This window comes from Hyla sarda, unplaced genomic scaffold (assembly GCF_029499605.1).
Source record: "Hyla sarda isolate aHylSar1 unplaced genomic scaffold, aHylSar1.hap1 scaffold_1596, whole genome shotgun sequence".
Classification (NCBI taxonomy): Eukaryota; Metazoa; Chordata; class Amphibia; order Anura; family Hylidae; genus Hyla; species Hyla sarda.
This window is the reverse complement of record NW_026608232.1, coordinates 65,446-80,598: the sequence shown is the minus strand read 5'-3', so window position 1 is coordinate 80,598 and position 15,153 is coordinate 65,446. Positions and strand designations below refer to the sequence as shown.

Below are 15,153 nucleotides of genomic sequence, written 5' to 3'. Positions count from 1 at the left end.
CTGCTGTGTGTACTGGTGGTTGACTGCCCCCCAGCCCAGAGTGTGCATGGAAAATTGTCTGGCAGCCTCCCTGACAGCAAGCAGTGATAGTGCCCATGAAGGGGACCTTGTTGGGCCCGCCCCTTTCACGGTTATCGCTTCTCGGCCTTTTGGCTAAGATCAAGTGTAGTATCTGTTCTTATCAGTTTAATATCTGATACGTCCCCTATCTGGGGACCATATATTAAATGGATTTTTGAGAACGGGGGCCGATTTCGAAGCTTGCTTCCGTCGCCCTATGCATTGACCCGATATGGCAGTATCTTCGGGTACAGTGCACCACCCCCTTACAGGGTTAAAAAGAAAGATTCCTACTTTCATTGCTACCTGCTTGCTGGCTAGCCAGCTAGCCAGCCCTGTGGGCCTTGCTGCTGCAGCCAAAAAACAAAAGGTGGTGCTGCTGCTGCTGCTTCTGCTTGTGTCTGGCCGCTGTTGGAGCGTCCAGGCACAGGACTTCTGCTGCTGCTGACTAAATGGCCTCCTTAATTGGATCATTTGAGTAGCCAGCACACCTGTGCAGGTAGGGCATGACATGATAGGCAGCTGCCTTGATAGCGGGTGGGTGCTGAATGTTCCTAATTGACAAAATAAGATTAATGCTTATGAAGAAATATAAAATCTCATCCCTTCCCCAATATCGCGCCACACCCCTACCCCTTAATTCCCTGGTTGAACTTGATGGACATATGTCTTTTTTCGACCGTACTAACTATGTAACTATGTAACATAACATGGGGGGGGGGGTCTCCTGGCTGTTCACACAGGTGTGTCATTGCTGTACATTGACCATGCATTGCTTCTGTGGTATTGCAAAGGCAAAGACAAATGCTTCCAGCCATCCATTGCACTAATGGATTGGTCATCAGCTGGCTGTCTATGTCCCGCATCAATATAGACCAAAGTACAGAGGGTTAGGCTATGCTATTGTGCACCTACCTGATGCATCAGAAGGTGCGAGGCCCTTGCTAAATTCTGTGCACAGACTTTGAGATCTATACTTTAGACTGTATCTAAACCTGCTCCAACATGGACTGACATTCTGGCCTACTTTCAGCCGATGCGACTTGTCTGTCGCTGAACAGTCGCTTTTTATGTATTCAGCACCTATGTATAATGTTGTAAAAATGCTCTAGAAGCTAAAGTCGCAGAAATGTCACACATATTTGGCCTGCAACTTTCTGTGCGACAAATTCAGACAGGAAAAATCAGTATAAATCCTTAGAAAATTATCCCCCAGTGTCTCCATCTGCTGGCGGTATTGAATAAGCATTGCTGCACTGATGGGGTATGCATTAGACGAAAAAAAAGAAGAAAAAGAAGAATAATACGCCCAGAAAAGAGGCGAAAAGGAGAAAAACGTAAAAAAACGTGAAAAAAAAGTAAGAGGAAGAGAAGGGAAAAAAAGGTGGAAATGGGTTTAAAAGTGATTTCGGCGGAGAAATATATATATATATATATATATATATATATATATATATATATATACGCGCACACACACACATATATATAAACGTATTCTCCGTTGAGATATTGCAGCCGCTGCTGTGTCCAGGCCCAGGAGCCTTAGCACTGTGCTGTGATGTCACTCAATACCACTGACATCACTAGGTGTAAACAACATCTCTCCTTTGCTGTGTATGTGACTATGGAGCTGTTTGGTGATGTCGTCTATTATGGCCTTCATAGAAGCAACAGGAGATTGTTGCATCCATCTAGAACCCTCAGAACTACAGTGCTATGATGTCACTCACTTCCACAGGCCTTGCAGAGTGTAAACAACAACAACCCAGCTTTGTTGTGTATGTAACCATAGGGATTTGTGATGTCACCTAGAACCTTCACAGCAGCGACAGCTTTATGAGGAGCATCAGCACTGCTCTGCCTGAGCAGAACCATCACCGCCATAGGTTGTCAAATAACCCGGATTTAACCCACACAGGTAAGTCCAATGGGGTGCAGGCATGTCCTCTATGCTTACAGCTTCCCGTGGGTGTTGGTTTGATACCGTTTGGGGACAGCCAAGGAGGCATCTGCAGGCAACAAAGGTAGGTGTGTGCTTGTGTGTGTGTTTCCTATGCAGATCCTAAGCCCAGTGTCACATGCAAGTAGGAGGAGTAAGAAGGGTTCCTGGCAAATCCGGGTTATGGATTGCATTTAAAAAGGCCCCGTGGGAGTGCAATGGGCCCCTGTCTTGCTGCTTAGCAATAATGGTATGGGTTTAGGTTCTGCTGTGTGTACTGGTGGTTGACTGCCCCCCAGCCCAGAGTGTGCATGGAAAATTGTCTGGCAGCCTCCCTGACAGCAAGCAGTGATAGTGCCCATGAAGGGGACCTTGTTGGGCCCGCCCCTTTCACGGTTATCGCTTCTCGGCCTTTTGGCTAAGATCAAGTGTAGTATCTGTTCTTATCAGTTTAATATCTGATACGTCCCCTATCTGGGGACCATATATTAAATGGATTTTTGAGAACGGGGGCCGATTTCGAAGCTTGCTTCCGTCGCCCTATGCATTGACCCGATATGGCAGTATCTTCGGGTACAGTGCACCACCCCCTTACAGGGTTAAAAAGAAAGATTCCTACTTTCATTGCTACCTGCTTGCTGGCTAGCCAGCTAGCCAGCCCTGTGGGCCTTGCTGCTGCAGCCAAAAAACAAAAGGTGGTGCTGCTGCTGCTGCTGCTTCTGCTTGTGTCTGGCCGCTGTTGGAGCGTCCAGGCACAGGACTTCTGCTGCTGCTGACTAAATGGCCTCCTTAATTGGATCATTTGAGTAGCCAGCACACCTGTGCAGGTAGGGCATGACATGATAGGCAGCTGCCTTGATAGCGGGTGGGTGCTGAATGTTCCTAATTGACAAAATAAGATTAATGCTTATGAAGAAATATAAAATCTCATCCCTTCCCCAATATCGCGCCACACCCCTACCCCTTAATTCCCTGGTTGAACTTGATGGACATATGTCTTTTTTCGACCGTACTAACTATGTAACTATGTAACATAACATGGGGGGGGGGTCTCCTGGCTGTTCACACAGGTGTGTCATTGCTGTACATTGACCATGCATTGCTTCTGTGGTATTGCAAAGGCAAAGACAAATGCTTCCAGCCATCCATTGCACTAATGGATTGGTCATCAGCTGGCTGTCTATGTCCCGCATCAATATAGACCAAAGTACAGAGGGTTAGGCTATGCTATTGTGCACCTACCTGATGCATCAGAAGGTGCGAGGCCCTTGCTAAATTCTGTGCACAGACTTTGAGATCTATACTTTAGACTGTATCTAAACCTGCTCCAACATGGACTGACATTCTGGCCTACTTTCAGCCGATGCGACTTGTCTGTCGCTGAACAGTCGCTTTTTATGTATTCAGCACCTATGTATAATGTTGTAAAAATGCTCTAGAAGCTAAAGTCGCAGAAATGTCACACATATTTGGCCTGCAACTTTCTGTGCGACAAATTCAGACAGGAAAAATCAGTATAAATCCTTAGAAAATTATCCCCCAGTGTCTCCATCTGCTGGCGGTATTGAATAAGCATTGCTGCACTGATGGGGTATGCATTAGACGAAAAAAAAGAAGAAAAAGAAGAATAATACGCCCAGAAAAGAGGCGAAAAGGAGAAAAACGTAAAAAAACGTGAAAAAAAAGTAAGAGGAAGAGAAGGGAAAAAAAGGTGGAAATGGGTTTAAAAGTGATTTCGGCGGAGAAATATATATATATATATATATATATATATATATATATATATATATATACGCGCACACACACACATATATATAAACGTATTCTCCGTTGAGATATTGCAGCCGCTGCTGTGTCCAGGCCCAGGAGCCTTAGCACTGTGCTGTGATGTCACTCAATACCACTGACATCACTAGGTGTAAACAACATCTCTCCTTTGCTGTGTATGTGACTATGGAGCTGTTTGGTGATGTCGTCTATTATGGCCTTCATAGAAGCAACAGGAGATTGTTGCATCCATCTAGAACCCTCAGAACTACAGTGCTATGATGTCACTCACTTCCACAGGCCTTGCAGAGTGTAAACAACAACAACCCAGCTTTGTTGTGTATGTAACCATAGGGATTTGTGATGTCACCTAGAACCTTCACAGCAGCGACAGCTTTATGAGGAGCATCAGCACTGCTCTGCCTGAGCAGAACCATCACCGCCATAGGTTGTCAAATAACCCGGATTTAACCCACACAGGTAAGTCCAATGGGGTGCAGGCATGTCCTCTATGCTTACAGCTTCCCGTGGGTGTTGGTTTGATACCGTTTGGGGACAGCCAAGGAGGCATCTGCAGGCAACAAAGGTAGGTGTGTGCTTGTGTGTGTGTTTCCTATGCAGATCCTAAGCCCAGTGTCACATGCAAGTAGGAGGAGTAAGAAGGGTTCCTGGCAAATCCGGGTTATGGATTGCATTTAAAAAGGCCCCGTGGGAGTGCAATGGGCCCCTGTCTTGCTGCTTAGCAATAATGGTATGGGTTTAGGTTCTGCTGTGTGTACTGGTGGTTGACTGCCCCCCAGCCCAGAGTGTGCATGGAAAATTGTCTGGCAGCCTCCCTGACAGCAAGCAGTGATAGTGCCCATGAAGGGGACCTTGTTGGGCCCGCCCCTTTCACGGTTATCGCTTCTCGGCCTTTTGGCTAAGATCAAGTGTAGTATCTGTTCTTATCAGTTTAATATCTGATACGTCCCCTATCTGGGGACCATATATTAAATGGATTTTTGAGAACGGGGGCCGATTTCGAAGCTTGCTTCCGTCGCCCTATGCATTGACCCGATATGGCAGTATCTTCGGGTACAGTGCACCACCCCCTTACAGGGTTAAAAAGAAAGATTCCTACTTTCATTGCTACCTGCTTGCTGGCTAGCCAGCTAGCCAGCCCTGTGGGCCTTGCTGCTACAGCCAAAAAACAAAAGGTGGTGCTGCTGCTGCTGCTTCTGCTGCTTCTGCTTGTGTCTGGCCGCTGTTGGAGCGTCCAGGCACAGGACTTCTGCTGCTGCTGACTAAATGGCCTCCTTAATTGGATCATTTGAGTAGCCAGCACACCTGTGCAGGTAGGGCATGACATGATAGGCAGCTGCCTTGATAGCGGGTGGGTGCTGAATGTTCCTAATTGACAAAATAAGATTAATGCTTATGAAGAAATATAAAATCTCATCCCTTCCCCAATATCGCGCCACACCCCTACCCCTTAATTCCCTGGTTGAACTTGATGGACATATGTCTTTTTTCGACCGTACTAACTATGTAACTATGTAACATAACATGGGGGGGGGGGGGGTCTCCTGGCTGTTCACACAGGTGTGTCATTGCTGTACATTGACCATGCATTGCTTCTGTGGTATTGCAAAGGCAAAGACAAATGCTTCCAGCCATCCATTGCACTAATGGATTGGTCATCAGCTGGCTGTCTATGTCCCGCATCAATATAGACCAAAGTACAGAGGGTTAGGCTATGCTATTGTGCACCTACCTGATGCATCAGAAGGTGCGAGGCCCTTGCTAAATTCTGTGCACAGACTTTGAGATCTATACTTTAGACTGTATCTAAACCTGCTCCAACATGGACTGACATTCTGGCCTACTTTCAGCCGATGCGACTTGTCTGTCGCTGAACAGTCGCTTTTTATGTATTCAGCACCTATGTATAATGTTGTAAAAATGCTCTAGAAGCTAAAGTCGCAGAAATGTCACACATATTTGGCCTGCAACTTTCTGTGCGACAAATTCAGACAGGAAAAATCAGTATAAATCCTTAGAAAATTATCCCCCAGTGTCTCCATCTGCTGGCGGTATTGAATAAGCATTGCTGCACTGATGGGGTATGCATTAGACGAAAAAAAAGAAGAAAAAGAAGAATAATACGCCCAGAAAAGAGGCGAAAAGGAGAAAAACGTAAAAAAACGTGAAAAAAAAGTAAGAGGAAGAGAAGGGAAAAAAAGGTGGAAATGGGTTTAAAAGTGATTTCGGCGGAGAAATATATATATATATATATATATATATATATATATATATATACGCGCACACACACACATATATATAAACGTATTCTCCGTTGAGATATTGCAGCCGCTGCTGTGTCCAGGCCCAGGAGCCTTAGCACTGTGCTGTGATGTCACTCAATACCACTGACATCACTAGGTGTAAACAACATCTCTCCTTTGCTGTGTATGTGACTATGGAGCTGTTTGGTGATGTCGTCTATTATGGCCTTCATAGAAGCAACAGGAGATTGTTGCATCCATCTAGAACCCTCAGAACTACAGTGCTATGATGTCACTCACTTCCACAGGCCTTGCAGAGTGTAAACAACAACAACCCAGCTTTGTTGTGTATGTAACCATAGGGATTTGTGATGTCACCTAGAACCTTCACAGCAGCGACAGCTTTATGAGGAGCATCAGCACTGCTCTGCCTGAGCAGAACCATCACCGCCATAGGTTGTCAAATAACCCGGATTTAACCCACACAGGTAAGTCCAATGGGGTGCAGGCATGTCCTCTATGCTTACAGCTTCCCGTGGGTGTTGGTTTGATACCGTTTGGGGACAGCCAAGGAGGCATCTGCAGGCAACAAAGGTAGGTGTGTGCTTGTGTGTGTGTTTCCTATGCAGATCCTAAGCCCAGTGTCACATGCAAGTAGGAGGAGTAAGAAGGGTTCCTGGCAAATCCGGGTTATGGATTGCATTTAAAAAGGCCCCGTGGGAGTGCAATGGGCCCCTGTCTTGCTGCTTAGCAATAATGGTATGGGTTTAGGTTCTGCTGTGTGTACTGGTGGTTGACTGCCCCCCAGCCCAGAGTGTGCATGGAAAATTGTCTGGCAGCCTCCCTGACAGCAAGCAGTGATAGTGCCCATGAAGGGGACCTTGTTGGGCCCGCCCCTTTCACGGTTATCGCTTCTCGGCCTTTTGGCTAAGATCAAGTGTAGTATCTGTTCTTATCAGTTTAATATCTGATACGTCCCCTATCTGGGGACCATATATTAAATGGATTTTTGAGAACGGGGGCCGATTTCGAAGCTTGCTTCCGTCGCCCTATGCATTGACCCGATATGGCAGTATCTTCGGGTACAGTGCACCACCCCCTTACAGGGTTAAAAAGAAAGATTCCTACTTTCATTGCTACCTGCTTGCTGGCTAGCCAGCTAGCCAGCCCTGTGGGCCTTGCTGCTGCAGCCAAAAAACAAAAGGTGGTGCTGCTGCTGCTGCTTCTGCTTGTGTCTGGCCGCTGTTGGAGCGTCCAGGCACAGGACTTCTGCTGCTGCTGACTAAATGGCCTCCTTAATTGGATCATTTGAGTAGCCAGCACACCTGTGCAGGTAGGGCATGACATGATAGGCAGCTGCCTTGATAGCGGGTGGGTGCTGAATGTTCCTAATTGACAAAATAAGATTAATGCTTATGAAGAAATATAAAATCTCATCCCTTCCCCAATATCACGCCACACCCCTACCCCTTAATTCCCTGGTTGAACTTGATGGACATATGTCTTTTTTCGACCGTACTAACTATGTAACTATGTAACATAACATGGGGGGGGGGGGGGGGGGGGTCTCCTGGCTGTTCACACAGGTGTGTCATTGCTGTACATTGACCATGCATTGCTTCTGTGGTATTGCAAAGGCAAAGACAAATGCTTCCAGCCATCCATTGCACTAATGGATTGGTCATCAGCTGGCTGTCTATGTCCCGCATCAATATAGACCAAAGTACAGAGGGTTAGGCTATGCTATTGTGCACCTACCTGATGCATCAGAAGGTGCGAGGCCCTTGCTAAATTCTGTGCACAGACTTTGAGATCTATACTTTAGACTGTATCTAAACCTGCTCCAACATGGACTGACATTCTGGCCTACTTTCAGCCGATGCGACTTGTCTGTCGCTGAACAGTCGCTTTTTATGTATTCAGCACCTATGTATAATGTTGTAAAAATGCTCTAGAAGCTAAAGTCGCAGAAATGTCACACATATTTGGCCTGCAACTTTCTGTGCGACAAATTCAGACAGGAAAAATCAGTATAAATCCTTAGAAAATTATCCCCCAGTGTCTCCATCTGCTGGCGGTATTGAATAAGCATTGCTGCACTGATGGGGTATGCATTAGACGAAAAAAAAGAAGAAAAAGAAGAATAATACGCCCAGAAAAGAGGCGAAAAGGAGAAAAACGTAAAAAAACGTGAAAAAAAAGTAAGAGGAAGAGAAGGGAAAAAAAGGTGGAAATGGGTTTAAAAGTGATTTCGGCGGAGAAATATATATATATATATATATATATATATATATATATATATATATACGCGCACACACACACATATATATAAACGTATTCTCCGTTGAGATATTGCAGCCGCTGCTGTGTCCAGGCCCAGGAGCCTTAGCACTGTGCTGTGATGTCACTCAATACCACTGACATCACTAGGTGTAAACAACATCTCTCCTTTGCTGTGTATGTGACTATGGAGCTGTTTGGTGATGTCGTCTATTATGGCCTTCATAGAAGCAACAGGAGATTGTTGCATCCATCTAGAACCCTCAGAACTACAGTGCTATGATGTCACTCACTTCCACAGGCCTTGCAGAGTGTAAACAACAACAACCCAGCTTTGTTGTGTATGTAACCATAGGGATTTGTGATGTCACCTAGAACCTTCACAGCAGCGACAGCTTTATGAGGAGCATCAGCACTGCTCTGCCTGAGCAGAACCATCACCGCCATAGGTTGTCAAATAACCCGGATTTAACCCACACAGGTAAGTCCAATGGGGTGCAGGCATGTCCTCTATGCTTACAGCTTCCCGTGGGTGTTGGTTTGATACCGTTTGGGGACAGCCAAGGAGGCATCTGCAGGCAACAAAGGTAGGTGTGTGCTTGTGTGTGTGTTTCCTATGCAGATCCTAAGCCCAGTGTCACATGCAAGTAGGAGGAGTAAGAAGGGTTCCTGGCAAATCCGGGTTATGGATTGCATTTAAAAAGGCCCCGTGGGAGTGCAATGGGCCCCTGTCTTGCTGCTTAGCAATAATGGTATGGGTTTAGGTTCTGCTGTGTGTACTGGTGGTTGACTGCCCCCCAGCCCAGAGTGTGCATGGAAAATTGTCTGGCAGCCTCCCTGACAGCAAGCAGTGATAGTGCCCATGAAGGGGACCTTGTTGGGCCCGCCCCTTTCACGGTTATCGCTTCTCGGCCTTTTGGCTAAGATCAAGTGTAGTATCTGTTCTTATCAGTTTAATATCTGATACGTCCCCTATCTGGGGACCATATATTAAATGGATTTTTGAGAACGGGGGCCGATTTCGAAGCTTGCTTCCGTCGCCCTATGCATTGACCCGATATGGCAGTATCTTCGGGTACAGTGCACCACCCCCTTACAGGGTTAAAAAGAAAGATTCCTACTTTCATTGCTACCTGCTTGCTGGCTAGCCAGCTAGCCAGCCCTGTGGGCCTTGCTGCTGCAGCCAAAAAACAAAAGGTGGTGCTGCTGCTGCTGCTTCTGCTTGTGTCTGGCCGCTGTTGGAGCGTCCAGGCACAGGACTTCTGCTGCTGCTGACTAAATGGCCTCCTTAATTGGATCATTTGAGTAGCCAGCACACCTGTGCAGGTAGGGCATGACATGATAGGCAGCTGCCTTGATAGCGGGTGGGTGCTGAATGTTCCTAATTGACAAAATAAGATTAATGCTTATGAAGAAATATAAAATCTCATCCCTTCCCCAATATCGCGCCACACCCCTACCCCTTAATTCCCTGGTTGAACTTGATGGACATATGTCTTTTTTCGACCGTACTAACTATGTAACTATGTAACATAACATGGGGGGGGGGGGGGGGGGGTCTCCTGGCTGTTCACACAGGTGTGTCATTGCTGTACATTGACCATGCATTGCTTCTGTGGTATTGCAAAGGCAAAGACAAATGCTTCCAGCCATCCATTGCACTAATGGATTGGTCATCAGCTGGCTGTCTATGTCCCGCATCAATATAGACCAAAGTACAGAGGGTTAGGCTATGCTATTGTGCACCTACCTGATGCATCAGAAGGTGCGAGGCCCTTGCTAAATTCTGTGCACAGACTTTGAGATCTATACTTTAGACTGTATCTAAACCTGCTCCAACATGGACTGACATTCTGGCCTACTTTCAGCCGATGCGACTTGTCTGTCGCTGAACAGTCGCTTTTTATGTATTCAGCACCTATGTATAATGTTGTAAAAATGCTCTAGAAGCTAAAGTCGCAGAAATGTCACACATATTTGGCCTGCAACTTTCTGTGCGACAAATTCAGACAGGAAAAATCAGTATAAATCCTTAGAAAATTATCCCCCAGTGTCTCCATCTGCTGGCGGTATTGAATAAGCATTGCTGCACTGATGGGGTATGCATTAGACGAAAAAAAAGAAGAAAAAGAAGAATAATACGCCCAGAAAAGAGGCGAAAAGGAGAAAAACGTAAAAAAACGTGAAAAAAAAGTAAGAGGAAGAGAAGGGAAAAAAAGGTGGAAATGGGTTTAAAAGTGATTTCGGCGGAGAAATATATATATATATATATATATATATATATATATATATACGCGCACACACACACATATATATAAACGTATTCTCCGTTGAGATATTGCAGCCGCTGCTGTGTCCAGGCCCAGGAGCCTTAGCACTGTGCTGTGATGTCACTCAATACCACTGACATCACTAGGTGTAAACAACATCTCTCCTTTGCTGTGTATGTGACTATGGAGCTGTTTGGTGATGTCGTCTATTATGGCCTTCATAGAAGCAACAGGAGATTGTTGCATCCATCTAGAACCCTCAGAACTACAGTGCTATGATGTCACTCACTTCCACAGGCCTTGCAGAGTGTAAACAACAACAACCCAGCTTTGTTGTGTATGTAACCATAGGGATTTGTGATGTCACCTAGAACCTTCACAGCAGCGACAGCTTTATGAGGAGCATCAGCACTGCTCTGCCTGAGCAGAACCATCACCGCCATAGGTTGTCAAATAACCCGGATTTAACCCACACAGGTAAGTCCAATGGGGTGCAGGCATGTCCTCTATGCTTACAGCTTCCCGTGGGTGTTGGTTTGATACCGTTTGGGGACAGCCAAGGAGGCATCTGCAGGCAACAAAGGTAGGTGTGTGCTTGTGTGTGTGTTTCCTATGCAGATCCTAAGCCCAGTGTCACATGCAAGTAGGAGGAGTAAGAAGGGTTCCTGGCAAATCCGGGTTATGGATTGCATTTAAAAAGGCCCCGTGGGAGTGCAATGGGCCCCTGTCTTGCTGCTTAGCAATAATGGTATGGGTTTAGGTTCTGCTGTGTGTACTGGTGGTTGACTGCCCCCCAGCCCAGAGTGTGCATGGAAAATTGTCTGGCAGCCTCCCTGACAGCAAGCAGTGATAGTGCCCATGAAGGGGACCTTGTTGGGCCCGCCCCTTTCACGGTTATCGCTTCTCGGCCTTTTGGCTAAGATCAAGTGTAGTATCTGTTCTTATCAGTTTAATATCTGATACGTCCCCTATCTGGGGACCATATATTAAATGGATTTTTGAGAACGGGGGCCGATTTTGAAGCTTGCTTCCGTCGCCCTATGCATTGACCCGATATGGCAGTATCTTCGGGTACAGTGCACCACCCCCTTACAGGGTTAAAAAGAAAGATTCCTACTTTCATTGCTACCTGCTTGCTGGCTAGCCAGCTAGCCAGCCCTGTGGGCCTTGCTGCTGCAGCCAAAAAACAAAAGGTGGTGCTGCTGCTGCTGCTTCTGCTTGTGTCTGGCCGCTGTTGGAGCGTCCAGGCACAGGACTTCTGCTGCTGCTGACTAAATGGCCTCCTTAATTGGATCATTTGAGTAGCCAGCACACCTGTGCAGGTAGGGCATGACATGATAGGCAGCTGCCTTGATAGCGGGTGGGTGCTGAATGTTCCTAATTGACAAAATAAGATTAATGCTTATGAAGAAATATAAAATCTCATCCCTTCCCCAATATCGCGCCACACCCCTACCCCTTAATTCCCTGGTTGAACTTGATGGACATATGTCTTTTTTCGACCGTACTAACTATGTAACTATGTAACATAACATGGGGGGGGGGGGGGGGTCTCCTGGCTGTTCACACAGGTGTGTCATTGCTGTGCATTGACCATGCATTGCTTCTGTGGTATTGCAAAGGCAAAGACAAATGCTTCCAGCCATCCATTGCACTAATGGATTGGTCATCAGCTGGCTGTCTATGTCCCGCATCAATATAGACCAAAGTACAGAGGGTTAGGCTATGCTATTGTGCACCTACCTGATGCATCAGAAGGTGCGAGGCCCTTGCTAAATTCTGTGCACAGACTTTGAGATCTATACTTTAGACTGTATCTAAACCTGCTCCAACATGGACTGACATTCTGGCCTACTTTCAGCCGATGCGACTTGTCTGTCGCTGAACAGTCGCTTTTTATGTATTCAGCACCTATGTATAATGTTGTAAAAATGCTCTAGAAGCTAAAGTCGCAGAAATGTCACACATATTTGGCCTGCAACTTTCTGTGCGACAAATTCAGACAGGAAAAATCAGTATAAATCCTTAGAAAATTATCCCCCAGTGTCTCCATCTGCTGGCGGTATTGAATAAGCATTGCTGCACTGATGGGGTATGCATTAGACGAAAAAAAGGAAGAAAAAGAAGAATAATACGCCCAGAAAAGAGGCGAAAAGGAGAAAAACGTAAAAAAACGTGAAAAAAAAGTAAGAGGAAGAGAAGGGAAAAAAAGGTGGAAATGGGTTTAAAAGTGATTTCGGCGGAGAAATATATATATATATATATATATATATATATATATATATATACGCGCACACACACACATATATATAAACGTATTCTCCGTTGAGATATTGCAGCCGCTGCTGTGTCCAGGCCCAGGAGCCTTAGCACTGTGCTGTGATGTCACTCAATACCACTGACATCACTAGGTGTAAACAACATCTCTCCTTTGCTGTGTATGTGACTATGGAGCTGTTTGGTGATGTCGTCTATTATGGCCTTCATAGAAGCAACAGGAGATTGTTGCATCCATCTAGAACCCTCAGAACTACAGTGCTATGATGTCACTCACTTCCACAGGCCTTGCAGAGTGTAAACAACAACAACCCAGCTTTGTTGTGTATGTAACCATAGGGATTTGTGATGTCACCTAGAACCTTCACAGCAGCGACAGCTTTATGAGGAGCATCAGCACTGCTCTGCCTGAGCAGAACCATCACCGCCATAGGTTGTCAAATAACCCGGATTTAACCCACACAGGTAAGTCCAATGGGGTGCAGGCATGTCCTCTATGCTTACAGCTTCCCGTGGGTGTTGGTTTGATACCGTTTGGGGACAGCCAAGGAGGCATCTGCAGGCAACAAAGGTAGGTGTGTGCTTGTGTGTGTGTTTCCTATGCAGATCCTAAGCCCAGTGTCACATGCAAGTAGGAGGAGTAAGAAGGGTTCCTGGCAAATCCGGGTTATGGATTGCATTTAAAAAGGCCCCGTGGGAGTGCAATGGGCCCCTGTCTTGCTGCTTAGCAATAATGGTATGGGTTTAGGTTCTGCTGTGTGTACTGGTGGTTGACTGCCCCCCAGCCCAGAGTGTGCATGGAAAATTGTCTGGCAGCCTCCCTGACAGCAAGCAGTGATAGTGCCCATGAAGGGGACCTTGTTGGGCCCGCCCCTTTCACGGTTATCGCTTCTCGGCCTTTTGGCTAAGATCAAGTGTAGTATCTGTTCTTATCAGTTTAATATCTGATACGTCCCCTATCTGGGGACCATATATTAAATGGATTTTTGAGAACGGGGGCCGATTTCGAAGCTTGCTTCCGTCGCCCTATGCATTGACCCGATATGGCAGTATCTTCGGGTACAGTGCACCACCCCCTTACAGGGTTAAAAAGAAAGATTCCTACTTTCATTGCTACCTGCTTGCTGGCTAGCCAGCTAGCCAGCCCTGTGGGCCTTGCTGCTGCAGCCAAAAAACAAAAGGTGGTGCTGCTGCTGCTGCTTCTGCTTGTGTCTGGCCGCTGTTGGAGCGTCCAGGCACAGGACTTCTGCTGCTGCTGACTAAATGGCCTCCTTAATTGGATCATTTGAGTAGCCAGCACACCTGTGCAGGTAGGGCATGACATGATAGGCAGCTGCCTTGATAGCGGGTGGGTGCTGAATGTTCCTAATTGACAAAATAAGATTAATGCTTATGAAGAAATATAAAATCTCATCCCTTCCCCAATATCGCGCCACACCCCTACCCCTTAATTCCCTGGTTGAACTTGATGGACATATGTCTTTTTTCGACCGTACTAACTATGTAACTATGTAACATAACATGGGGGGGGGGGGGGGGGGGTCTCCTGGCTGTTCACACAGGTGTGTCATTGCTGTACATTGACCATGCATTGCTTCTGTGGTATTGCAAAGGCAAAGACAAATGCTTCCAGCCATCCATTGCACTAATGGATTGGTCATCAGCTGGCTGTCTATGTCCCGCATCAATATAGACCAAAGTACAGAGGGTTAGGCTATGCTATTGTGCACCTACCTGATGCATCAGAAGGTGCGAGGCCCTTGCTAAATTCTGTGCACAGACTTTGAGATCTATACTTTAGACTGTATCTAAACCTGCTCCAACATGGACTGACATTCTGGCCTACTTTCAGCCGATGCGACTTGTCTGTCGCTGAACAGTCGCTTTTTATGTATTCAGCACCTATGTATAATGTTGTAAAAATGCTCTAGAAGCTAAAGTCGCAGAAATGTCACACATATTTGGCCTGCAACTTTCTGTGCGACAAATTCAGACAGGAAAAATCAGTATAAATCCTTAGAAAATTATCCCCCAGTGTCTCCATCTGCTGGCGGTATTGAATAAGCATTGCTGCACTGATGGGGTATGCATTAGACGAAAAAAAAGAAGAAAAAGAAGAATAATACGCCCAGAAAAGAGGCGAAAAGGAGAAAAACGTAAAAAAACGTGAAAAAAAAGTAAGAGGAAGAGAAGGGAAAAAAAGGTGGAAATGGGTTTAAAAGTGATTTCGGCGGAGAAATATATATATATATATATATATATATATATATATATATATACGCGCACACACACACAT

General features: G+C 46.0%; 7 non-coding genes across 7 annotated transcripts; all 7 read left to right on the top strand.

Annotated features, from left to right (window-relative positions):
• Positions 1-133: 133 nt before the first annotated feature.
• On the top strand, positions 134-324 carry LOC130310773 (U2 spliceosomal RNA). Its single transcript, XR_008859254.1, has one exon. It is a non-coding gene; the product is annotated as a U2 spliceosomal RNA (small nuclear RNA).
• A 2,073-nt stretch (positions 325-2,397) lies between these two features.
• LOC130310772 (U2 spliceosomal RNA) lies at positions 2,398-2,588 on the top strand. Its single transcript, XR_008859253.1, has one exon. It is a non-coding gene; the product is annotated as a U2 spliceosomal RNA (small nuclear RNA).
• A 2,077-nt stretch (positions 2,589-4,665) lies between these two features.
• Positions 4,666-4,856, top strand: LOC130310771 (U2 spliceosomal RNA). The gene has a single exon (XR_008859252.1). It is a non-coding gene; the product is annotated as a U2 spliceosomal RNA (small nuclear RNA).
• Positions 4,857-6,937: 2,081 nt separating this feature from the next.
• Positions 6,938-7,128, top strand: LOC130310770 (U2 spliceosomal RNA). Its single transcript, XR_008859251.1, has one exon. It is a non-coding gene; the product is annotated as a U2 spliceosomal RNA (small nuclear RNA).
• A 2,082-nt stretch (positions 7,129-9,210) lies between these two features.
• Positions 9,211-9,401, top strand: LOC130310768 (U2 spliceosomal RNA). The gene has a single exon (XR_008859250.1). It is a non-coding gene; the product is annotated as a U2 spliceosomal RNA (small nuclear RNA).
• A 2,075-nt stretch (positions 9,402-11,476) lies between these two features.
• Positions 11,477-11,667, top strand: LOC130310751 (U2 spliceosomal RNA). The gene has a single exon (XR_008859233.1). It is a non-coding gene; the product is annotated as a U2 spliceosomal RNA (small nuclear RNA).
• A 2,074-nt stretch (positions 11,668-13,741) lies between these two features.
• Positions 13,742-13,932, top strand: LOC130310767 (U2 spliceosomal RNA). Its single transcript, XR_008859249.1, has one exon. It is a non-coding gene; the product is annotated as a U2 spliceosomal RNA (small nuclear RNA).
• Positions 13,933-15,153: the final 1,221 nt, after the last annotated feature.